Source organism: Martes martes, assembly GCF_963455335.1.
Source record: "Martes martes genome assembly, chromosome: 12".
Lineage (NCBI taxonomy): Eukaryota > Metazoa > Chordata > Mammalia > Carnivora > Mustelidae > Martes > Martes martes.
In genome coordinates, this window is record NC_137900.1 from 94,512,244 (window position 1) to 94,537,201 (window position 24,958).

Here is a 24,958-nt window from a genome sequence, read left to right on the forward strand (position 1 = left end):
GCCCTCTCCTGGGATTCGGGCCACAAATGACTACTGGCTTTTTGACTATTACTAGCAAAGTGAGTGAGGGGTCTTCATCAACCCAGGAAAAATCAATCCAGGCCCACTGATGGGGACAGGCTCGTTAGCCACCTCCCCCAGGGTCCCACCCTTCGCAGCCCAGCACCTCCAGCGGACAAAGCCACACTCAGTGTCCCATGAGAGGAGAATGAGGGGCTGGCGGGCTGGGGCCTGGGAGGAGGGCGGTCGCCCGGGCGGGAGGACTGGAGAGAGACTACAGGCAGGAGGAAGGGGAAGGAAGGTGGGAGAGTAAAGTGCCCGGTGGGGGGGCGGGTGGGGGGGGCACCACTGTGACTAATTAGCTCATTACTGCTGGATAATTATGTCAGGGCAGGCTCCAAAACACAAGAGGCCCCGGGGTAGCCCCGTTAGGGCCACCGAGTCCGCATGCCCTAACCAGGCTCTGCACGCCCTTGGGTGTCCACTGCTGGGCCTCAGTCTCCCCCAGTTGCACAGTGACGTCAGTGGCTTTCAAATTTGGCCCTAAGACACGCTCAGATGGAGCCCCAGAGCCCAACCAAAAGGGCAACCTCACCCCCTCGCTCTCACCCCAGATGGCCAAGGACAGCTCTTCAAGGCCATTTCTGCACCCCAGGCCTCACCCGGCCTCTGCCCAGGCCCCCACTCTCTGGCCGCAGACCCTGCCTCCTCTTGGGCCCCACCCCAAGATTCTCCTGCAGCCAGGAGTGCTCAGTCAACGCCCCCGGAACTGCATGGGCCCCTCTGCCGCGGCCCGAGCGAGGGGAGGCAAGGCCCGCGGGGGCCCCCACCCCTCCTGAGCTCACCATGACCAATCGCAAGGCTCCCGGCCCTCCGCCCACCTGCGCGGCCTGCTTCCACACACAGGCCACGCTCAGACCTGCCAACACTCCAGAGGCGGCCGCTGCCATCTCCCGGAGACCCCAGCCCTGGCTCAGGCCCCGCCCCGGGAACGGCCTGTCTCTGGCAGGATAGAGCACCCTGCCGGGCCCCGCTGACCACCTGGGCTGGGAGGAGGGCAGGGGACAGCCTGAGGCAGCACGGCTCTGCCGGAGCCACACCCAAGGCGAAGCCCGGAAAGCCGGATCCCTGGATGCCTGGAGAACTCTCAGGGACTGGACCTGTGGGTTCCTGCACACAAGGCACCCACGATTCTCCACACCTCGGACGGGGCCTCTGAAACCTCCCAGCTCTGGACCGCCCCACACAAACCCAGAATCCCTCCCTCACCTGCGGGCCTTTGCAGATGCTGTTCCCTTGTCTGGACCTGCCGACGGTCGCTTCTTCCAGGAAGCCCTCCCAAAAGCTCCACCCCAGCCCAGGCCTACGGAGGCCTTTTCCCAGGATGGGAACTGCCCAGTTCCTACCCCTCACCCCAGCTATACTCCACACCCTCACCTACCTCCTACCCGAATGTGGCCGCTGATGGGCCTCCTGCCCAATTCACGGCTCATCAGGTCAGGGTCCTCGTGAGGCAAGGACACCCAGGCTGGGCTGGGCAGGGCCTGCCGTCTCAGCTCTGACCAGGATAAGAGCTCACACTGGGCCGGGAACCTGGGCTGGGGCCAGTGCACTGGGACGGCCCTCACGGCAGTGACGCGGGGCCTCCCATGGGGACCGCTGTGAAGGGGATGACAACCGGGGTCTGTCCGTGAAAACACCTGGGAGCATCACACCTCATCCCAGCCACGCCCCACAGTGCCCCGCCAGGTCCCCATGTTCCCCGGGGCACGGTGGACAGCTAAATTTTCCCCAGCTCTCCACTGGGGGCCCAGGTCACAGCTGGTATCTTCTGCCTCCTCCTTGGCTGTCACTCCTCCCTGAACTCAGGTTTGCGGCAAACTGTCCCCAAGCTCTTGTCCTACGATAAGACAGGTGAAAGGTCACCAGGGCAAACGGATAGAGTTACGAAGAAACCGTGATTTGTATCCACGTTTCTAAGAACACAGGCTCCGACCCGATGGAAGCCCTTTCTGCCCACTTCTGGCCCGCGTCTGTGTTCCAGAAGGTTCTGGCTCCCAGAAATCTGACTTCTGGTTAAGTAGGGCATTTTCTACCTAAAATCTGCTCTTGATGGTGTCCACCACGGCCACTCCCTTGAACGCCAGGGCCACAGCGGGGGGAGGGGGGACAGACAGGGGCAGGATGGTCCACTGGGGCCTCGGAGGCTGCCACCCTCCCCACTGACACGGCCGTGCCCGTGCCTGGGCTCACTGCGAACCATCCCAGCAGAGAGGCAGAGCTCTTTCACTCTCCACCCCCCACCCCTCCAGGGAAGCACCGAAAGGACAGCTACAGGAGCAGGGCCAAGGCGGGACCCAGCTCCGTGCAAAGCCCCCTTTCCCAGGACCCGCCAGGAGCCCGGCTGAGCAGACAGCCGGCAGTCACCGCGCCCAGGCAGTGACCTCCGGCCAGCTCTCCCCTCTACCTGGGGCGGGAACCAAACCCGTCCGACGGGCCCAGACACTCCTGCACCCGGCCACTATCTGTTCCATCGCATTTCTCCACTGCACCAAGCAAGCCATTGCGACAGGCTGTGGGACAGATAAGGAGACTCAGGGTGTGGGCTGGGGGCTGGGGGTGGGGTCTTGTTTTGTTTTGTTTTTGCCCTCGCTGTGCCTCCATGGCTCCCCAGCCCTGCACAGGGCCGGAGGCTTCCCAGGGGTGCCCCACAGGGGCCTGGGTGCTGGCGCTCGGGGCCGCCTGCCTGCTGGGTGCTGGGCTGGGAGGAGGCAGCTGGGGGGGCCCAGGGAGACGCCCTCCGTCACAGGGTGGGGGCTGAGCTGTCTGTGGGGCAGGGGGAGGCTGGGGCAGGGTGGCCGTACACACCCCCACCCGACAAAGCCACTCTTTCCCAACTGCAGGACAAACATGCCACCAGCCACACTGTGACCTTCCCTTCCAAAAGGGCCGTGATGAGAGAGTCCACCATTCCCAGCCCGTGCCTCAAGGGGGTCCTGTCCGAGCCACTAAGCAGGATCGTGGTCACAGCCACGTGACTGGCACCTGAGGCTCTTAGGCCCTTCACGGGGGGAGAGGGAGAGGGGGACACGTGTCCTTGAGGCACTAAACGTCCCCCAGCCCTGGGTAGAGGGTGGTCCGGCCTAGCCACCCTTACGGGTGGGGGTCTGTACCCAGAGTGCACATCGCAGTTCCTTGGCCCCTGGGCCCAGCCGTCCATCAGGAACCTTCCTCACGAGCCTGGCCCGACTCCAGTACCCTACCAGGTGTGAGCTAGACAATTCTTTGCCACTTTACAAAAACCCAAGGTAGGACGTTTTCCCCCATTTCACTCTGGGGGAAAGCCAGGCTCAGAGTGACTTGCCCGGGCCTCTGCTCCCCGATGGGGCAGGGGGGGCGGTCACCCACAACAGCCTGACCCAGTCCACGGGGTTGGGGGCCGGGAAGTCCGGTGGGGGCGCGGCCACTTCCCAGGGAGCACCCCCCCGGCCCCAGCCCCCCAGCGTAGGAGGCAAGAAACCCCAGCCCAGGAGGGTTCATGCTCTCCCCGCCAGCTCCCCGCAGGCGGCACAGCCCTGCCTCTCTGGGGATGACATCAAGGCCCAGCACCCATTCCAGAGAGCAGGTGGCTGTCCCCAAACCCAGCCATGGTCAGGCCTCCCCACCCACGGCTTGTCTGACACCAGAGGGCAGACCAACCTCAAAACCCCCACTTCCCTGGAACCAGGGTGCCACAGAGCTTTCCAGAACACGCAGAATCCTGGGCAGACACTACCCAGGGCCCTGGGAGAAAGTCCCCAGCCACACCGCAGGCTGTACGATGGCTGCGAATCTACCTGCCTCTGGGTGTGGCCAGGACCTGGTGGGCCTCCAGGCCCGAGACGGGTGATGACAGAAGCTGTGTACCTCCCCAACCCTCAGCAGCCCCACGGGGCCCTGGCCAGACACGTGCTGTCTTCTCTCTCCTTTCGGGCTCCACTGCCCTCCTTGATCCCGACCTGTGCCTCTCCTTCCCCACCCCACTGAGACAAGAAACCCCAGTGAGAAACTGACAAGCCGGAAGCCCCTGCCCCCCACCCAGGCCCTGTGGAGCCCTGAGCACCGCTCACCAGCCCAGCCCTCCTGAGGGCAAACCAAGAGGCTGAGGCCAGGAGGGGTGGGAACGGGACTGTTGCCTGATGCCTCCGGGACCCACACTGAGGTTCGGGCCCGTTCGGGTAACAGTGCTGGGCAGGCTGGCCAGGACCTGCGGGACAAGGGCTCCCGTCCCCTCCAAGGTGGCCTTCCCCCAGGGCCCTGCTGGGGAGCTCAGACCGGCCGGCCTGCCCAGCGCTGCTCACACCGACCCACAAGCCCACAGATCCCGGGGTGTGGGCCCACACCTCTTCCAGGTGAGGTCGGACCCCGGGGGAGCAAAGAGTCAGACACAAGCAGCCAAGGCCACAGAGAACAGCTCACGGACGCCCAGCCATAGCCCCATCCAGACCCCAAGGGCCGACTTGGGCAGATGAGAGAGGAAGGCACGTTGTCCCTGGAGTTGTGTGTCCTGGGCCTTTCCATAACTGACACCTCACTCGTGCAGCCTCCTGAGAGCAGGCGGGCCAGCCTCTGGGGGTCCCTCTGGTCCAACACCCCCCCCCAGAACTCTGGGGCAGCCTCCCAAACTCCCCAGTGAGACTTCCTGGGGCCCTCAAGGCCGTCCAAACCCGGAAGGCCCACAGAAGCCGGAAAGTCAGAGTGCACAGGTCTGCGGAGGGAAGCCACTGACAGCGAACTCAGATAACCGTCGCCTGAGGTGCACGAGGGCCTGGGACACGGGAGGGAGGTCTGACCCAGATCTGAGACTTCACAGCAACAACACAGCTCCTGAAGACTTAAAACCTCCCACGACGCCCGCCGCCCGCGAAGCTGTGCGCACGCACGGAGCCGGGAGGAGGGGAGGGCCCCGTGGATGCGACCCCCATGAGCCTCCACCTGATCACATACGGGGGCCGCCAGGGAGCCCCGAGAAGCCCCAGCACCCAGGCTCCGCCCCAGGGCTGCGGGTCTAGTGGTCTGCGGTGTGGCCCGGGCCAGGGGCCTCACAGGGTCCCGTGCCAGGCCTGACGCGCGGCCGGCCGGCGCACGGCTGCAGTGAACGGGGTTGATGCGCTCACCCCCGCACCCCGCAGACCCCACCAGCCTTCCGCGCCGGGCTGCTCCCCGAGAGAGAAAAGGGCGCCATTACTCAGCTCCGGCGGAGGGGCCCCCGGGGAGGCGCAGGGGGAGGCACGGCAGGAGGCCACGGACCCAGGCCAGCCCCGCACGGCGCGAGCGTCCTCCCGTCCCGTCCTCCCGGGTGGACGCCACGCACCCGCCACAGCACAGCTCACTCTCAGGACCCAGAGTCCTCGCCCCGGCGCCCCATCCACTCCGCCAACCGGAGCGGGAATGCCGGCTGCACGCACCTCTGCCTGCCTAGGTCGGCCAGGGCGAGGGGTTTTACGGAGACGAGAGCACTCAGGGTGTGAGTCCTGGTCCCCTGCCTTCCCGGGCCCAGGGAGCACCCCGCCCCCATCCGAGCTAGCACCTCAGGTACTCTCCCCCAAATGCAGGCGAAGCCTCCACGCTCACCCTCAGCACCGCCTGTGCGGACGCTCGGAGCTGCCCCGGGGGTCTTGCCAACGTTGCCCCAACAGAAGTCAGGAATCGCAGATCACAGGTGGCCTGACTTCCCCAAAAGGGACACCAGCCCTGCAAATGATTCACGTCCCAAAGGCACCCCCACCCCTCCCAAGGCCCAGCATCGCCACAGAGAGGACACCTCGAGCCTCCTGCCCAGAGACGGACCAGGAGGGGACAGACCACCTGCGGACCCGGGGAGGGGGAGGCCCGGCACCACCTTCGGGAGGACAGGAAGGCTCAGTGCGCTCCGGGGAAGCACAGACCCCAAGAAGCGGACAGCGCATCACTGGGCAAAGCCAGGACTCTGGTAAGCCGGTGACGGTCTGCTCAAAGGCAGGAATGCCTGCGGCTCGGCCTCAAGGAGGGAGACCGGCCCTGCATGCACAGGTGTGAGCACATCTGTGTGCAGACAGATACGTGCACACAGGGCTGCGGTGTGCAAGCATACAGCCCAGGCCACCGGGCCTCGCGGGGGGCCCCCACAGCCAAGGGCCGCCAGAAACTCCGCCTTCGTGGGAAATCTGAGAACACGCCCCCAGGAGCCCTCTACCCCTTTAAGAGAACAAGCACGATCTCCCCTGCTGAGCCTGCTCCGTGGGTCCCTGGCCCCCAGGACCCCCAGCGGGGGCCCCCCAGCGACGGGCCTGCCCCTCCCGGTGCACAACACGGCCAGGGGCACCACTCTCGGCCACCCAATCCGCAGCACCCAGCCCAGGGTGCACTGCCCCATGACGCCCGCCACAGCGAGCAGAGCGGAGCCCCCAGGGAGAGACAAAAGGGCGGGGAGAAGCCGGGACCGCCTCACGGCTGGCCGTGAGCGGCAGAGGCCTCGCTCAGCATCCCCGCAGGGAGCAGGGCACCCCTGCCTCACAGCTGACCATGCCCGACAGTGAGCAGGCCCCTCTCTGCGCCCTGCGGGAAGGGGACTGAGCGTGGCGCTGCTCCCCTACGCTGTCGCCGCACGCCGGCCCCCAGCCAACCCCACAGCACCTGCCCCTGGGGGAAGGGACGCCCCGAGTCCGGGCTGGCCTGCCGAGGGGCAGAGCTGCTGCGGCACCCGTCGGCAGCCGGATCAGCTCCAATCCGCCAAAGGAAAACAAGCATGGCCCAGCAGGAGAGTGGCGGGAGGCTGGGTGGTCCAGACACTCGGCCTTGGGCAGTCTGCTTCCTGGCGAGTGGCCACTTCTGCCTGCTGCTGGGCAGGAGTGAGACAGGGAGGGGCAAGGCAGCCCTGCCAAGCCCTGCGCTGCCTGCCTGGGGGCCTGCAGTAGGGCCCCTGCATCCTCCTCCCTGGGGCCGATGCTCCTAGGGCCCTGATGTGGCCTCTCAGAGCCTGGGGGGCCCTGGCAAGCAGCCGCCACTGCCCCGTCCTCCTGGCCCAGCGCACCTGCCAGGGCTTCCAACACGCCCGCCTGCAGTGGCACTGGCCATTGGGGCCTGGAGGCCCGTGTCAGCCGGCCTGCCCGTCTTGTCATGCCGGCCACCTGGGCAGCCCCAGGAAAGGGCCCCTCTCCTCCTCAGCCCCAGGGCCCAGAACACTGTCCCCTCACTGCAACCGAGACTGGCCTCCCCCTCACACACCGCTGCCGGGACCCTCACGAGCCCCACGCTGTTTGCGGGACCTCAGGGCTCCAGGCCCCCGGGCACCGGGCGTGCAGACACGGCAGGGCTCCGGAGGAGTGGGCGGCCAGACCTGAGCCAACCAGCCCCGTCCAGCCCCGCACGCGCACACGTGCACACACGCACACGGAGACCAGACCCCACCCCCAGCCCTACACACACGCACAGACCAGATCGCCCACGGCAACACCCACGCCTGCCCACGCCCCAGGCGCAGCCACAGCCTCTGCGTGGCCCCCCGCACGCTGGCTCTGACAAACCCTTCTGTGCCCCGTTCACCTCTCATTCTGAGGGTCAAAATTCACTAATGGCAGCTGATGGCTGATTACATCTCGACCTTAATGAAAGAAGACCACGGAATGCCATTTCTAGTTGACGTGGCTCTGTCACCAGGAAAAACACTCCAGCAGGCCTGACACAGGAGCGGCGCCCCGCCCGCCCTCCAGCCGTGGACGGTTCAGCTTCAATTTTTAATCCGTTGATGAAATATTCACGGGCTGGGGAGGGGCTCACATTTCCCGAGGTGTTGGATCTCTGCCCTCTCCAGGGGCTCCCTGAGCCAGGAGGACACAGCGTTTGGGATAACAAAATCAGGGCAGGCCAGCGGAACAGAGCCCACAGGGTGGGGCCAGACACCTGCCCCCCCCCCCCCCCCCGCCACAGCCAGCACCCTGCATGTCCCCGGGGCCATGGGTGCCTGCCTTCCCTGTGTCCCTGCTCTGGGTGCATCACGAACCCTGCTGCTGGTCAGGGGCCTCCGGTGGGTAAGACCTAGCAGTAGGACACTGTGGTCCACCATCACCAGCCATGACCCCTGGCCCCAGTGCTGCCACGGCACGACCTCCACTGCCGGTTCAACCCTCCCGAAGGACCAGCCCTGTCCCCAGCACTCCACTTCCTAAGCAAAACGTCCAGGTGCCTGGCCCCTAACGCCGGGACCGACCCACATGCGGGCAGGTACACCTTGAGGCTATGGAAACCTCTCCTGAAGGCTGAGTGGGCCGCCCCGGGATCCCAGAAGGGGACACTGAGGCAGGAGAGGAGTAGCTCTGCCCACCCTCACCGAGGAGCAGGAGCTCGGCCAGGTGGTAAAGGCACGTGACGCCTGGCCTCGGACAAGTGCGCCCTGGTCCTGTCACGGAGCCACTGCGCGGCCAGAGCCGACGAGGGGCGGCGCGTCAACGTCTGGCACAGGCCCAGGACCCCCAACTCCCTGGGAAGTGTCCCCGCGTGCAGCGTGCAGGGCGACGACAGCTGGCCCACCTCCCTCCCACCGCCGCCTCTGAGCAAAGAAAAAAACCATCCCAAAGGCACAGAAGCCAAGCGTGGCCAGGAGACCCCCGCCCCGCGGAGGAGGAGGGGAAGGACAGGTGGAGCAGACCCCGGCCTCGGCCCCAGCTGGACGCCAAGAGCAGGGCTCCCCGTGCAGCAAGTGCCTTCTGTTCCCTGCACAGATATGCAGTGAGCCGGGGACGGAGACCATAATCCTCCTGGTGCCATCGGGCAGGGCAGAGACCACAGGCCCCTAAGAGGGAGCCCAAGCCTCTCCGCAGGCAGCCCCCCGGGAGCCTCTAGCCGCCCACATGTGGTCCCCACGGCTCTGCACCCTCCCTTACCCAAAGGGAACTGAGGCACAGAGGGCCGCCAGAGCCCCAGCTGGTAAGCGGGGGCCTGGGCGTGGGCCCAGGGGCTCGAGGCCGAGGCTGGGCTTGGTGCTCTGCTCCGCAGCGCCCGTCCCAAGGGCCTCCCCGAGGCCCGTCCCCCCTCCCTCCCAGCCTCGCTCCCTCCCCGCCTCCGGCTGGGTGAGCCCGACACTGTGCAGCTGCCCCGTAGCCCCGACAGGTTGTCCGATCAAAGCACGGGGGGCAGGACGTCTCCCGGGGTCTTGGGGCCGAGAAGCCCGCCTGGCCCTCTGCTGGGCCTGCTCTTCCTGACCCCAGGCCTGCACGTGCTCCAGACGGGGGCTGAGCTAGGGTCCAGGGCATGGCGAAGGACGCGCGGGAGGGCAGGCCGGGCCAGGAGGAGAGGGAAGTGCTGAAAGCAGAACGTGATGCTGTCCACGCAGCTCCATCGCAAGCAGTCCGCCCGCCCGCCCCCTGCACAGCCCCCCGGGGAACGGCCTTTCCCCGCTCCAGGGACTCAAGGGCACGCAGCCGTAACTCCCAGCCCAGACCCTCTGGTCACCATCGCCAGGGGCAGGGACTTTGCCCCCAAGGACACAACTCAATCAGTCCCAATAAATCTTGGAGAGGTCGAACCTCACCAACACCCGGCACCCCTTGGCCCCGGGGGGCAGCAAGCTTTCCTTCACTCTCTCCCAGAGCCCCCCAGAGGCCCTGTCCACGCCCTACCGGATGCCCTCCCTCCCTCCCTCCCCACACACCAAACCTGGCCATGCCCTGCACCCTGGTCAAGGTGCCCCTGGCCCAGAGCCGGCCTAAGCAGGACCACCGACTGCACACAGGTGACCAAGCATAAAGCCCGGGGCAGCTGGGGAGAAAGGCCCCCACAACCCAGCGTCGAGGGTGGTGGCTCTGGGCCCAGCTAGAGCAGGGAGCTGGGGTCTGCAGCTCTGGCCAGAACTGTCCCCAGTTCCACCTCCCCCCCCCACCCCGCTGCCAACTGTGAGCCCAGGGGCAGACCAGGTCCCTGTCGGGGCAGCCGGGCACGGCCCAGCACCACCCACTCACCCCCACGGCATGCAGGCCTCCCTTCACTGGGTCCCCAACACGCCCCCACCCCCGGAGCCTCTCTCAGTGACAAGACACCATCGCTGTCACTCAACGCTCAGCAAAGCTGGTGTCAGGGGACAGTTCCACTCTCACTGGGGACTATGAACCCCACAGGGACCAGCTGCCCCGCTGCATGCCCAGCATCCGGGAGGTGTTCTAGCGACTTTCACTGCCTGACGGCAGCAGAGAGACAGGCACGATGGAAACCCAAGACCCCGGGAATGGGTGCGGGTCTCATGCACAGGAGTGCCCTCTCTCAGGAAGGGAAGTGACCATCTGAGGAGGAGGCCCCACGGTCTCTGAACTCTGCAGAGCTGGAGGCACAGTGTGCGGCTCCCCCAGCCATGACCCTCGGCCACCTGCAGCAGCGCGTTGCTCCGACTGCCCTAAGCTCCGAGAGCAGCCCGGCCACCCGCGCCCTCCCACGGACACGGCGCTCACCACACCAGCAAAAGCCACAGTGATCCCCGTTGCCACCTGTCCTCACCCTCCAGCCCCTGTCAGCTAACAAAACGCAGCCCCAAGAATATTCTGAGCTCTGACCACAGACCCCGGAGTCCCACGTTTCTCCCTCAAGCCTGGACATCAGTCCAGTCTCCACGCAGCCCTGTACCGCCTCGCCATCTAACTGCCCAGCCAGAACCCTGGACTCCGCCCCTGCCACACCCCACAAATGGCACCCTCCTCCGGGGCCCAAACCTCTTGGGCAGCCCAAGCCCCCGGCCTGGCCTGTCGGCGGTGGCTCTAACTGTGGCCAGGTCCACCAGTGCACCCTACCTCCTCGGGGCCTCTGGACCACTCTCACCAGGGACCAGTGTCTCCCAACCTCCACCAGAGTCCTTGCTCCCTGCTGAGCCCTCCAAGGGCTTCCCATAGCTGTCAGGGCAGGCCCAGGAACCCCGCCCCCACTGTACCCCACCTGGCTTTTCCTCCCACCAGCCCTCCTCCTGCCCCCACCTCGGGGCTGGACGCAGCATCTGCCCTGCACCGACCCTCGCAGCCGAAGCTCACTCCCAAGTCAGGGCCTTTGCACACACCGCCCCTTAGCCCGGAACACCCTTCCTCCACGGCTCTGCCGCTACCTCTTCCCCGCTCACAAGCTCACCTCAAACATCGCCCCCACATACCTGGGACTTAACCACGGTCAGCACAGGCCCCAGGCCATCCTAGCTGAGCCCCCGAGCTCCTCTGGAGACAGGGGTGCAGGGGTCAGAGGGGAGCCTCATCCCGGGCCTCCCCCGTCAGCAGAGGCCCTGACACTCCCGCCGCGGCGGCCCCTGGCATTCCGGCTCCCCGTGCATCCAGGCGGCGTCTGCCCTGTGCTGTCCGGCCTTCTGGGCTGACGGAGGCACCAGGCTCAGGGGCGTGGAGACAAAGGCAGGCTGACCACCAGGAACCCGCAGTTAATCTCGGTCAACACCACGGTGAGCTGGGCCGTCCTCCACCCCGAGATTTACATTTTTATTAAATCACAACGGAAAATTAGAAACATTATTACTTCCCTCAACCTGTAACCCTTTATCTGCCAGGCTCTGCACCCAGCTGCCCATGCCATCTACCCCGGGGTGATTTCAGGGCCCGTCCCCACGGCCCGGATCCACCCCCACGGCCAGGGGCCCCTCCCTACAAGACCCAGGGGCCTCCCCCATTGCCCGGGGCCCTCCCCCAAAGCCCGGGCCTAGCCCAATACCTCTCAAACCTTCCCCAGTGGCCTCAAGGCAGACAGCACCTGCCCTCAGACCTCAGTTTCCTATTTCTGTAAGATGAGAAGAGTCAGGAGGTGGCAGAGTCTTGGCCAGGCCCCCCACTGTTGCCCCTCCACCCAGACACTGCCCCAAGCACCCGGGGCCCCCAAGAGCTCTCGCTACACAGAGCCCAGCGGTGCAGCAAGGACCGGCCCCCAGAGGCAGCACCTTCCCTTCACCCCTCCCTAAGGTACCCCACTGTCTCCACAAGGTTACCCACGGGAGGAGGCAGAGGACGGGCAGCCGCAGGCCCCAGACGTGGGGCTCAGCCATGTTCCTCCCGCACCTGCTGTGCTGAAGACGCAGGGACGCCAGCGGTCCCTGGGGCACCCAGAGTCCCAGAGCTCACACCCCAGCCAAGGGAACAGATGGGAGCCCCACGACAGACCTTCAGAGGGAAATAAGCAGGCTAGGCTGGCTGCGGGTGACCATGGGGGAGAGGCCACAGCAGTGGGTGGGGGACACCCACGTGAGATCAGAAGGGAGAAAACGGGGGCCACAGGGCAGCGTAAGGAAGAGCATTCAGGAGGCAGAGCATGTGCAAAGGCCGTGAGCAGGGAACGTTCGAGCGGCAGGAAGCAGATCGGTGCAGCCGGCCGGCCTCCCCCGCGGGGACCGGCGCCAGGGCCAGAGTTGGGCCTTCATGAGCCCCAAGGACCATGCCAGCATGGGAGAGATTGAGAAAGGGTGGCACGATCGGGGTCAAGTGTTTTGGAACAAGTGAGCACCGCAAGCAGGCTCTGTGTGGTCCCTGGCGGGAGATCACGCTGAGCTGTCGCCACGCCCCCACATGCCCCACCCCAAAAGCTGCTGCCAGCCCCAACACAGTCCCTACAGGGAACGTGGGGAAAAGACACCAGATGCAGAAGACACTGGGCCTCAGGCATGGGAAAGAGCCTCCCGGGAGTGGGGGTGGGGGACATCTAGCAGGGCTTCCTGTAGGAGGGGGCATCTGGGCACAGCACGCAAAGCGGGAGCAGTAGCACTGCCATCGTCCCGCCGTGCAGCGCCCACTCGTGCTTATCTGTGCCAGGCGCTGACCCAGATTTAGTCATGAATGAAGCGGGTGAGTCGAGACTAATCACTCTTCACTCTCCCTGGTCCCGCGTTATGCACTGACGGTGAGTGGGGGCGACAGGAAACCGGCAGCACAATTAATTTCAGCTTTAACTGTTCTCTCCCTCCCTGTGCTTCCCCCAGCCCCCACCCCCCAGGGAAGAACCTTCTTTAGCTCGTGTTTCACAAATATCTTTAGGGATCAAGGAGGCAGCTGGCACCAATGGCGGGGGCAGTGGGGGGGCACTCAGCCATCAGACGCTGAACTAAGACCCAGCAGGAGGGGCCGGCTAAGAACGCAGAAGGCGAGGTCCGAGTGACAGCACCGTGTACCCCCCTGCCCCAAGTGCATGGTGGTGGACCCCGCTGGCCCAAGGCCACCAGACCCTGATGGACAGAAGCTTCCCAGCCCCAGGCTCCAGACCCCGGCCCAGCCGCCCGCACGCCGGCCCTGGGGGGCCCTGGAGGCCCATAAGCCCACGACACGCACCCACCGCGGGCGGGCGAGGAGACACGAAGCCCCACCTCTGCGTTTGGCCCAAACTTCCAGCCTCCTCCCAGCACGTGCGCCCGCAGGAGCTGGGGCAGCCTCAGGCAGTGCAGACACTGCCCTGAGAACCCTGGTGGGGGCCGGTCTCCCCACCTGACCAAGTGGAAACCGGGGCCCTGGCCCCAAACCGTACCACCCACCACCCCGACCAGGCGCTCGCGGACAGCCTGTGGGGGGCGTCCTCCGCCATCTCCTGCACAGACGCTCTGCACTGGGGGCCGCAGCCTCGGCGGTGGGAGGCGCCCTGTCCAAGGAGCTCGAGCAAAGGCCCTGTGAGTGCCGGCCCCCACTCCCTGCCAGGCAGCCCCCCAGGAGGCCCCCCAGAAGGCTGGCCCCGGCTGAAGGGCTTCGGCGCTCCCTTCCACAACCACATCCAACTGTCGGGCCCGCGGTGACACGGAGGGAGACCCCAAGCCCCAGCCTGCGACTCTGCCGGGGCGCCGGGACACCAGGCACCGCCGCCAAGGGGTGGCGGGACCCAACCCAGGAGAGCCCTTGGAGGAGGCTGCATCCATGGGGAGGGGACAGAGCAGGAAGCTGGCAGGTGAAGAGGCTTGTGGGTGGGAACCAGAGGCAGAAGCCAGCCTGGCTCCTGAGGACTGAGAGGTGCCCCGTGTGGCAGCAGGAGGGACAGGGTGGACGAAAGGAAAGACAAGCCAGGAGGCACCGAGGACCTCATCTTACAGGCAACTGGGGAGCCACAGAAAGTGCTGCACTGGAGAGCGAGGTCTGGGCTAGGGGGTGGGGAGACACCCCCGGACACACCCCCAGGCTGAGCCCAGAGCCCCCCCGATCCAGCCCCACCCCCAGTGTCTTACTGGGAACCCAGAGGCAGGAATCAAGGGCTCCACTTCCCACCTTGGAGAGAAATCTGGGCCCCGTGGCAGATGCCCAGGGCTGGGGTTTCTGTGGAGAAACCTCCGGTTTCCCCCACCCTGCGGCTGCTGAGTCAGGAGCACAGGGGTGGGACCCAATCACAGACCCTTCCAGCAGCATGGGCAGGAAGCCAAGTCCGCTGGCCCCAAGCCCTGCCAAGCGCCTACTGCATACCAGCCAGCGCCCAGCTGAGCAAGCCAGCTCCTGGCCCCTTGCCACAGCAGCCCCTCCCAGGACCAGAAGCCACACCATCCTCACTCCTCAGGGCTGGAAGGGACCCACTCGGAGCCGAGGGAACCAGGGCCCAGGGTGCGTGAAGGTGGCCCTGTCCGTGTTTGGCCCAGTCCCCTGCGGGGTATGGAGCCGATGGGGGCGGCAGGGACCTCAGAGGACAGGACACCCCGCTGAGGCCTGGGGACCAGCTTCAAGGGGACGGAGGCCCCGTGGAATCAGGCTCAGGGACAGAAGAGCAGGGGGAGGTGGGCACACCAGGCAGAGGGCACCGTGTGCGCAAAGGTCCAAAGTGGGCACGTGCAGGGCACGGCACCATCAGGAGCCGCCGCGGGGGCCCCCGCGAGAAACCACCGCGTCTGGGGTGAGAGCTGCCTGGGCAAGCCCACCCCACCCTGATGGGGCCGGGAGGGCAGGCACGGGGCTGGAGGGCATCGCAGGCAGGAGGGCAGAGGGCGAGAGGGCGGGGGGGACGTCATATCTGCTGACCAAGCCCCCGCCCCCACCGCCCTTGGGGAGAAGAGCTCTTTCCCACAGTTACGAAAGATCCTCTTTGCTTGAAGGAAGAAAGGGAACCCAGAGTCGCTCCACGCCAGGCCTCGGTGTTCGCGCTCACTGAAGGTGGGGGCTGGTCCCCTGAGATCCAGGGGTCCCTCCCCGACAGAGCCCACCCACCGGACACCCATCCCTACCCAGGACCCAGGGAGAGGCCCGTGAGGACTGGACAGGGAACGCAACCCCCCAGTCCCTGCCAAGGCCACACCGGGCGACAGGTCCCACTCCTGGCCCTGGGGATTCCTGGTTCCCAAGATGGTTCTGGAGCCGGCTGCCCCGAAACCACCCCTCCCCGGGGAGCGGAACTTTCACATCCTCCCCACGCTGCCCAGCCCAACACCGAGTGCTCCCCACCTGCCAGGCGTCACCGGGTGCTGACGGGCGACCTTTCCCGTGTGCCAGCACCAGAACAAGAAACTCCCCTCCCCACCGGGCAGATGAGGACCCCGAGGCTCGGGGGGGCCCCACCGGGCAGATGAGGACCCCGAGGCTCGGGGGGCCCCACCGGGCAGATGAGGACCCCGAGGCTCGGGGGGGCCCCACCGGGCAGATGAGGACCCCGAGGCTCGGGGGGCCCCCACCGGGCAGATGAGGACCCCGAGGCTCGGGGGGGCCCCACCGGGCAGATGAGGACCCCGAGGCTCGGGGGGCCCCCGCCACCACTCCCCCCTGCTTCCGTCAGCAAACTGACGGTCTGGCCCGACGTAGGTTCATCCTCACACCCGCCCCAGAGGCAATGGACATCGCCCCACTTCACAGACAACAAAGGCCGGGCTCCGAGAGGGAGCCGCTGGCCCAGGCCACACAGCTGTGCAGGCCTGAGCACGAGTCCAGCCGCCCCTGCACCCCAAAGCCACCCAACCCATGCAGGACTTCCTGGGCTGCGAAGAGGAGCCCCTCTGCCCTGTGCTAACAAGGCAGCCCCAGCAGCCAGATGCTCCCTGCCCACACAGGCCACCTCCCAAGGGCAGGGCTGGGAGAAACCCCGTAAGCTGTGGGCCTCTCCAGGGAGGAGGCAGCCCCCCCACCCACCTCGGCTGCGGGATTTGGTGTCCTGGCCTGTGATCAAGGGATTACCAACAATCCCGGCACCCACTCGTGCACACACGAGCACACACGTACCACCTGCATCACTCACACCACGGGATCTGGGCAGAGGACTACGGCTGCCTGCTGTGCCCACCGGAGCCAGCCAGAGCAGGAAGGGCCAGGAGGGAGCCCGGGCGGGTTCGTCCCCCACTGCCACCCACTACGGCCCACAGGCTGGACCTGGGAAGTCCACCCAGCACTTCCAGGATGGCAGAAGGCCCCAGGGACCCGTGGGGCTTGGTGGGATGGGTTCAGAATCGACAGCTGCTTGGCCTCCGCCCTGGCCGCCAGTGATGGACAGACACACACAAAGTGGGCCCCGCCGGTGCAGAGTGGGCTGGACCCGGCCCAGACGCCCTCACCACGTCTGTGCCCTTCACCTGTCCTTGGGAGGCCCCCGACCCGCTGAGCCCTGAGCCCTCACCCAGACCCACCTGTCCACGCTCCGGCCACTGGCCACGCAGCACACACCGGGCCCCGTACGTATCGGCAAGGTGGGCCTATGTCGCATGTCCCCATTCAGACAAGCAGCTTCCCGACATCCAAGCCCCCCCCCACCGGGCCTTCCATCCTGATGGTGCAGCCCCCCAGCCTGTGCAGAGCCCACCCTGGGTCCTAGAGAAACCCTGCCCCCTTCACTGCACCTGTTCTACCCTCACCTGTTCTACCCGGCCCCTCCCCACTAAAGGCCTGGAATGGGGGCCCAAAGCAGAGTCCCATGCTGCCTCCTGTAGGACGCTGGCAGCAGTGTTCTGGCTTTCCTTGCCTCAGTTTCCTCATCTATGAAAGACCAGGAGAGAACGTGGCATCGGCCGCCCCACACCCCGAGCTGTGTGACCTTGAAGATCTGCCTGGCCTCTCTGAGCCCAGGCCTCGTCTATACGCAGAGCACCGTGGGTTTGGCACAGGCCGCACTGGGCACCCAGCGGGCTGCATCCGGCTCGCCCCACACCCCAGCCCCACTCGAGCCTGTGCTGGCCCAGTGCCTTCCCCAGACTACTCTCACAGCTCAGGACCCCACGCCACAAATGTTGGCCTGCTGCCTAGCTGTGTCCACACAGGCAGACAAGGTCCCCAAGACCCCTCTCCCTGGACTGGGCCATGAGCCCTAACCTGGTGTCTCCACGTGCCCCACAGCCAGCAGTACCCACCCCGGGAAGACCCCAGCTGGCCTGCCATTCCAATGACCCCCGCCCTGGGGTGGGCTTTGCTCACCCCACAGCACAGCCCGTCTCTCAGGGCCCAGGGCCCTTGGTGGACGTGGTCTGAACAAGGCCCAGTCCAGCCCTGCCCTCAACACACCCCGTCCAGCCAGGTCCAAGGCAGGACCACTGTGCACTTACCCACCCGCATGGCAGCCCAGCCCACCCGGCACACACACCTACTCCTCTGACAGGCCACCCCAAGCCTCAGCGGCCCACTGAGAACCAGGGAGGGGTGTGAGGAAACTGAGTCAGGCACAAAGACACACCCACTGCCATCACGCCCTCCCCCACCATAGCTAGTCCCACAAGATGAAAAGGGGCCACTGCAGAACTATCTGGGGAGGGAGTGAGCTCCCCGTGACCGAGTGAGTGCAAGCCAAGCTGCCGAGTCCCGTCCCCACCCCACCCCCCAACGGAATCACATACACTCATCTTCTCGGAGGCCCCAGGCCTGGGCCAGGAAGCCGGGTGGAGACTGGAGGGCGGGGGCCTATCTGACCCAGAGTTGCTAAAAAGAGCCAACAGGGAAGTAAAAATAGGAAATAAAAATAAAATTGCCCCAGCCAGCCCTGGTTGTTTGTGTAGGAAACAAGGCATGTACCGCCCCACAAGGAGGGCTCAGCACCGGCCCCTCCCAGACGAGGAATGTCTCCCCTAGGCTCCAGCTGCCATTAAGACCTCAAATACACACCCGAGCCACGAAGACGAATCCCGAGGGCCTGGTTCAAACCCCAGCTCTGCCACCACCCAGGCGGGTGACCTGGGCAAGAAGCGGAGCACCCCCTCCCCATCGGCGGGTTACAAACCCACCTCCCGGTACGGAGGGACGGAGGGAGGGATGGCGACACCATGGTTCACACAAGGCTCCCGGTGCCCCCACACACCTTTCTGCCAGAACCCCCCCAGGCACACTCCCCTCCGCCAGCGCCCCATCTGCACGCTCGCTCTGCCACACAAGGTGGGCAACCAGAAAACCGAAGCACCAGACGAGGGCGAGAGACGGGATGTGGCTCCCGGCTGGCCCCAGCTCACTGGGCAGCAATCAGGCCTGGACTTCCTCATGGAACAATCAGAGGAAACCTTCCTTCCCATCCTTTCCTGCCGGGCCGTCCAGGAGTGGCACTAGGCTCATTCATACTAAAGTGTGCATGACTGACCCTGGCCTCAGGTGCGGCTCGTTCTCCAGGGTACAGAGCTGCGCAGAAGAGAGTGAGCTGATCCTGGAGCTGGAACACCCAGCCAGAGGGCAAGGAAGGCCCACGTGGGCCCAAGCCTGCCTGCTGTCCGCCCCTCCCCCTGCAGCATGAGGACCCTCCTCCACTGGCCCCGTTCAGTAAGGCACCTGCTGGGTCAGCACTCAGCCTGCACCTGTAGCAGTGGCTGTGCGTCGCCGGTGGGCCCCAGCAGCCCCCATGTGCTAGTCCACAGTGTCCCCGTCACCCCAGGAGCCCTCGCGGGCCACCCCTGGATCTGACGCCCACAGCCCCCTCCCGAGGAACTGAAGTGGGCTGGGGGGGAGGGGAGCCAGAGAAGTCTGGGGTGACCTACCCGGTCTGACCCAGCACCAGTCGGCCCCAAACCACCCTCCCCACGCGAACCCGCTGTCCTCTAGAATGCACATCGGCTCCCAGCCCTCTCCAGCCCCAGGTCCTCGTGGAACTCACCTGCCTGCCAGCCCCTGCCGCTTCCTTAGCAATGACTGGCTCAGACCCACCCAGGCCTCCCTGCGCACACACCCGTCTACGCCGTCTGCTCTGCCCGCCCTGAGGGAGCCGGCCCATGGGAGGGCAGGCCCAACCGCAACCTGGCATGACCGTGCTGGCCAGCAAGAGTGGGGGGCAAAGCCGCACAGACCACACACACGCACACACACAGGCTCGCACGTTCCAGGCACACAGGCTCACATGCTCTCTCAGGAACTCATTCAGAGCACTCCGGCTCCAGACAGGAGGGAGCCTGCCAGGTCCCTCTGCCCCACGTGTATCTGGCTCTGAGGCCCTGAGCACAGTCTGGAGAGGGTGGGGCCCCAAGGGTGGGGGCGGGGCAGACACGGGAGTTGTGGGCCACATGCCCAGCACCCTGCAGCCGACGGCCCCTCAGAGCCTGCTGGAAAGCAGGAGGTGGGCGGTCCCGTGGCTGGGGGAAGCCAAAGACAAAAGGTAGACTCTGGGCCCCTTGACCTCCAGGTCCTGGAGCCAAGCCTGAGGTCAGAGACTCTAGCAGCCCACCCGCCACGGGCACCGAGGCCGCTGACCGGGATCGGAGCTTGCAGTCCCGGGTTCTGGCTGGTGGGGGCTGCCACACGCCAAGCATGAGTCTAGGCAGCCAGGGGGACAACAGTGGTGACCACGGTCCCCTAGTTCCGCAAAATGGGGGAGTAGCGGGAAAAGGGGACACTAACAGGTGCAGAGCCAGCAGGGCAGGGAGGCCCAAGCCTGGGGCAGGTCCTCTCCTCACTCTAGGGTCCCTGAGACATCCCCATGAGGCCCGACCACTACCCCAAGGCCAGGCTCAACCACACCTCCTCCCACCCCTCAACCACAGGGCTGGACAGAGCACGGGGCCTGGCCTCAGGGCCGGACAGAAGCGGTGGCCGAGGGGGTGAGGGGCACTGATAACGAGCTCCGCAGCTTATCAGCCACGTCCAGGGCCAGTGTGGGCTGGCGAGCTGGCCCCTCCCCCTCCCATTCGCCGGCTCTGCTGCCCAATGCAGGAGACACAGTAACTACCCACGGGCAGATAAGGCCCAGGACTGGGCTGTGGGCAGGGAGGCAGGGCTCGATGCAGCGGGCAGACCCACGCAGGGGTCACGCCTCTCCCAAGAGCTGCAGCCAGCAAAGGCACCAGGAGACATGACCTTGCCCTGGGATCCTGGGCCTTGTCAGAGGGACTGGGCATCCCTAGTCCCGCCCACGGCCAGGAGCACTCAGATCATGCCCTGACGCGAGGCAGCCCTCTGAACACCATGACCCGTTCTCTTTGTAAATCTCATCCCACCGCAGCCAGAAAGAAGTCGGCAGGCATCCAACACCTCATGGTGGGGGGTGGGGGTTCCAGGCCAAGGGCCACGCCTGCCCGCTTGCCCACCCTTTCAGCCCGAGGAGGGAGGCCCAGAAAAGCCCTGCATGTCCCAGGCCGTTCCCCACCTCCCGCAACCCTCAGATACCCTGGAGCCATCGTGAGCCCTGTTTGCAGGTGTGGACACCAAGCTGGGACCCAAACCAGGCCGTTCTGCCGAGGCATGTGCCACGGGCACAGGTGGCAGGAGCCTGGGACAAGCCTCCGTGTCTCGGGCGCCTGGGGCCAGCCAGGGTGGAAGGAAGCTCTTCCAGCAGCCGCCGAGCCCGGCTTCCCGCAGACCATCCAAAATCTGGGGGCAGAGGGCACGGCGGGGGCAAGCCCTGCGAGCCCCGCCGGAGCCGACGGAAGTCCTGGCACTGCCCCACACCCCACTCCACGGCAGGGATGGGCTCCTCTCCTTCCTCTTTGGGGTGCTCTGCGGACACAGCCCCGTCAGGCCGACGGGCACAGCTCTTCCCACCAATGAGCCCCAAGCCGCAGTCCCCACCACAAAAGGCAGCGCCAAGAAATGAAAGGGGGGGTCCTGCCTCCAAAGCCGGGCTCCAACAGCATCCCCGAAGCACAGCCTGGAGGCATCCCACTGACGGGCCCGAGGCCCCGGCCTGCTTCCACCTCTGCTCTCTATGGGGCCGGAGGAGTGACCTCCTCCCGCTGCCGGGCTTTCCTGCCTCCCCCACCGGCCGTCACCCCACATCCCACCCCTGACCTCTCCCCTGCGCTCCAGCCCCGCCCCAGCCCTGCCCACCAGACCTCTCCCGGGAGGTGTCAGAACGAATCCCACTCCGAAGTCCCGACCACCCTCAGGACTGCGCCTCTCCGGCTCTCCACACTGGGTAAAAGGCCCGTCATTCTTCCCCTCACGGAGGCCGCGTCCACCTGGTGACCCCCACCCTGCGCGCCAGCCCTGCCTCTGACACAGCCACAGTGGCTCCGAGCTCCTGGAGGCAGAAGGCCCAGAGCCCTCTCCAAGGCCCCCGACTCCAGCTGTCCCCTCTCCCCTCAGTGGCTTGGCTCCAGCCACACAGGCAGATTCAAGGAGCTCTGGGTCTGAGCAGACAGACACTGATTTCACCCAGACAAACTCCTATGCATCCCTCAGGAACCAATTTAGAGGACCCAACCCACCAAACCTCAGGGCAAGCTTACCTGCCTCCAGTACGCCTTTCTGCCACCGCACTCACACCGTGTCCTCCACGAGAGTGACAGCAGGATGACATCAGGCCAGCCAACCTCAGCGCCACACTCACCGCACGTGACCTGCCCTGATCCGCCATCGGCCCCACTTTACACGTAAGAAAACCAAAGTCCAGAAAAGGTTTTAAAAATCTGGTCCGAGGTGACCCACTGAGAGCCGGTAGCCCCGGGTCCACTCTGTTCTCTGACCTCAAAACCCGCTGGCTCCCTCGGGGGCTGAGCTTTACCCAGCCCTGCCGCCTCAGCGGAGCCAGGTGTCTACGGACACACGGCCAGTCAGACAGACGGACGCACAACAAACAGGCAGGGGAGATGTTCTCTCCGGGCCTCTTGGCCTTGGTCCCCGCCACCCCCCACCCCTCACTGACCCAGTTTCAACAGGATGCGCTTAGCGGCAAAGGAAGAACCAGGTCCTGCCCCGGGTGGTCCTTTGGAGCTGAGGGCTCTTCCCCAGATGCGTCTGGGTGTCCGAGTTCAAGGGCAAGCCAGGATCGTTTCAGCAGCGGTGGCCGCTGCGTTTAAAGCAAGCTGGGGCTGGGGTGGGGGGTGGGGGGGTGCTGGCCCCAGGGGCAGGAACACACACACGGCAGGCTCCCTCAAGGGCACCTGGGGACCCTCCAGGGCAGTCCTAGCACATCATCCGGGACCCTCCCCGCTCCGCCCCCAGGAATCGGCACCAGGCTGCACACCACAGAACTCCCCTCCCTCAGAGGTCAGCAGACCTCCAGAAGGAGGAGGATTCCGCACACCGGTAAGAATTTTAAAAGCCACCTTGGTGAGGGATGGGCTCCCTGCACGGACCCTCTGAAGTGCAGAGGGCAGGGGGAGCATCTGCAGGGCGCTAATTCAATCAACAAACATTTGCGCAAGGGGCAGAACCTGGCACCGTGGCTTCAGCCGCAAACAAGACCCAGGAGCCACCCCACGCTGGAGGAGGGGCGGCCTGCGGTCTCAGGGACCCGCAGGGAACAGAGCCGCACCCCGGCAGCCATGCCTGCCAAGGGTCCCCGCGGGAGCAGCCGCACACCACTGCAATTCCCACCACCATCTCCTCCAACCTCCTCCCTTCCACTTCACCAAGGAGGAAACCAAGATAAAGAGGGAGGAAGCAGCGTGCTCCAACGCACAGAGTTCCCGAGGCAGAGCCGCAACGGGACAGTCGGGGGACCCTGAGCGTGCCCCCATTCCCCCAGGGCCCGCAGTCTGGAGGGGTCAGCCTCTCACGCAAAAGGCTCCCTGGGGTCCCAGCCTTGGGGCTAGAAGGGGCCCAGCCAGCCAGGAGGGCTGGAGCCCTGACCTTGTGCCCCCAGAGACAGAAAAAGGAAGAGGGAGGCCCTGGCTGCCCTCCCCGCCATCCATGCCCCTCCACGTGGGCCCAGGAAAGGGTCCAGGAAAGCCAAAGCCGGCACTGCCCCGCCCCAGGGGTCACGGCCCAGCACGCAGTGCCTACGGTCCCCACCTCCCAACCCTCCTCCCGACCTTGGTCCTAGGAAGAAAGTCCAGGAGCAGGGGTGGGGTGGGGACAGCTCCACCCCCACCCGCGGACTCTGGCCTCATTGGTTTCTTCCTCAGTGCAGGGAGGGGACAGCCCAGGGCACACACAGGAGGCCCCTGGGCAAAATGATACCTAGCGGGCGGCGGGAAAGGGGCAGGGGCAGCGGCAGAGCGGCACCACAGGGATGGACTGAGGATATGGGGACGGAGAGTCAGGGTGAAGAAAGCCCCCCCCCCAGCTGCTCCACCCGGAGAGGGACCCGGCAACGGCCACTCACCCCAGGAACCAGAGTTCTGAGCCAGTCCGACAGGTGGGGGGGGCCAGTGTAGGTTACACCCCAGACCGGCACATTCCAGGGCCTGGGAAGCAGAGGGGACATCAGACGAGGAGGCAGCCAGCTCAGAGGGGCTGCTGACAGCCAGAATGGGGTCCGCCAGGTCAGAGAGGCCCCCTGCCACCCTCACTCCTCACAGGGTTAATTATTCCCAGACCAGCTGACTCCACCAGCACCAGCACTACCTGCCAGGGCTCCCACGTCTCCTCACCAGCACAGACCTAGAACCCAGCCGGCAAGGCGGGAGCCACGGGAGCCTGGCCACGTAGCCAGATTCTTCCACGATATCCCTACCAATATCCACAGAGGCGCTGCCCTCCATATCCCTCCCTGGGCCCAGAAATCCCCCAAGGAGGCTCCACCCACACTCTCTACCTCGATCCCCTCCCCAGAGCCCACCCCGCAAACTCCTATTCATGCCTTAAAACCCAGGTGCAACAACACCTCTCCTGTGAAGCCTCCCCAGGCGGTTTACAGGTGAGGAAACAGAAGACCAGACTGATGAATCTGCCAACCCAGGGCCACATAGACTCCAAGTCAGAGCCCGCCCTCCTCACTCAGGGCAGCCGCCCGGGGCAGCAAGCTGTGAACACGAGAAGGCAAGGAAGAACTGCAAGTGGTGCTGGATGGGCAGGAGGGGCTCCAGGGCCACATGACACGGAGCTGAGGCCTGGCCTCCACCCTGAGGGGGATGGAAAGCCATGGAGAGTTCCAGGCAGGGGAGATCGGAGCCCAAGAAAAGAGGAGGCTGGCTTGACCTTGGGTGCCAGAAGCAGGCCCCCACTGCCACCTACAATGCCCAGCCCCGGTCATAAGGGGCACGACTTCCTCCGTCACAAGCTACTCGCCCCAAAGTGTGTTTTACCTTAACACTCCCAGTTCGGACCCAGAGCTAGGCCCAGCCAGAGTGACCCCAGGCCCCACTCTGGCCAGTTCAGGGCCTGTGGCTTCCGGGCACGCAGGCACCTCACCCCCAACCCAGGGCCTGTCCCCCAACCCAGGAAGGACACAGAGTCACTTCCTGAGATGCTGGGCCCCAGCTGGGACACCCCAATCAGACAGCCACCAGCTTACGGGAACCAGACCAAGGTACCAGGAGGGAAAGACAGAGACCTCTGGCAGCCAGAGAACCCCAGGGAAACCGAGGCCAGGAAAGAAGGCACCTGTTCAGGCATGTAGCAGGCTGCTCAGAGCACACCTGGGCCAGAGCACACCCCAGCTGCGCCTCCGCACAGAGCGGTTCCTCTGCCCCGCCCCCAAGCAGGGCAAGACAAGGGGGCCCAAGGGATGCCCCCACCTGAAGCACAACTGTACAGGCCTCTCCCAGGACCAGCAGCAAGTGCTTCTGCCGGGAGCACCCCGAGCCACTGCGGACAGGGCCGAGCCCCGGGGGACACACAGTGAGCACCCGCTGCCTCCAGGAAGGACCCCCTCCTCGGCTGAGACCCCAGGGCCAGTCTTCTGGGCCTTCACCAGCCACAGCACCTTCGGCGAATCATTCAACCTCCCTGAGCCTGAAGCCTGCATCCCA

The 24,958-nt window shown here is 65.7% G+C and overlaps 1 protein-coding gene across 4 annotated transcripts in view; it reads right to left on the reverse strand.

The window, feature by feature from the left end:
- Positions 1–24,958, reverse strand: part of RXRA (retinoid X receptor alpha) — a 91,862-nt gene that overhangs the window by 58,578 nt on the left and 8,326 nt on the right. Inside the window, exon 2 of one of the 4 annotated variants that reach the window (XM_080820373.1) lies at positions 23,371–23,452. The exons of 1 other annotated variant lie outside the window; for it this stretch is intronic. The gene's annotated coding sequence lies outside the window, so the exon portion shown is untranslated. Of the gene's footprint in view, positions 1–21,550; positions 21,687–21,966; positions 21,985–23,370; positions 23,453–24,958 lie in introns of those variants that run through there. 2 more of the 4 variants (XM_080820372.1, XM_080820371.1) reach the window with 2 other exon arrangements.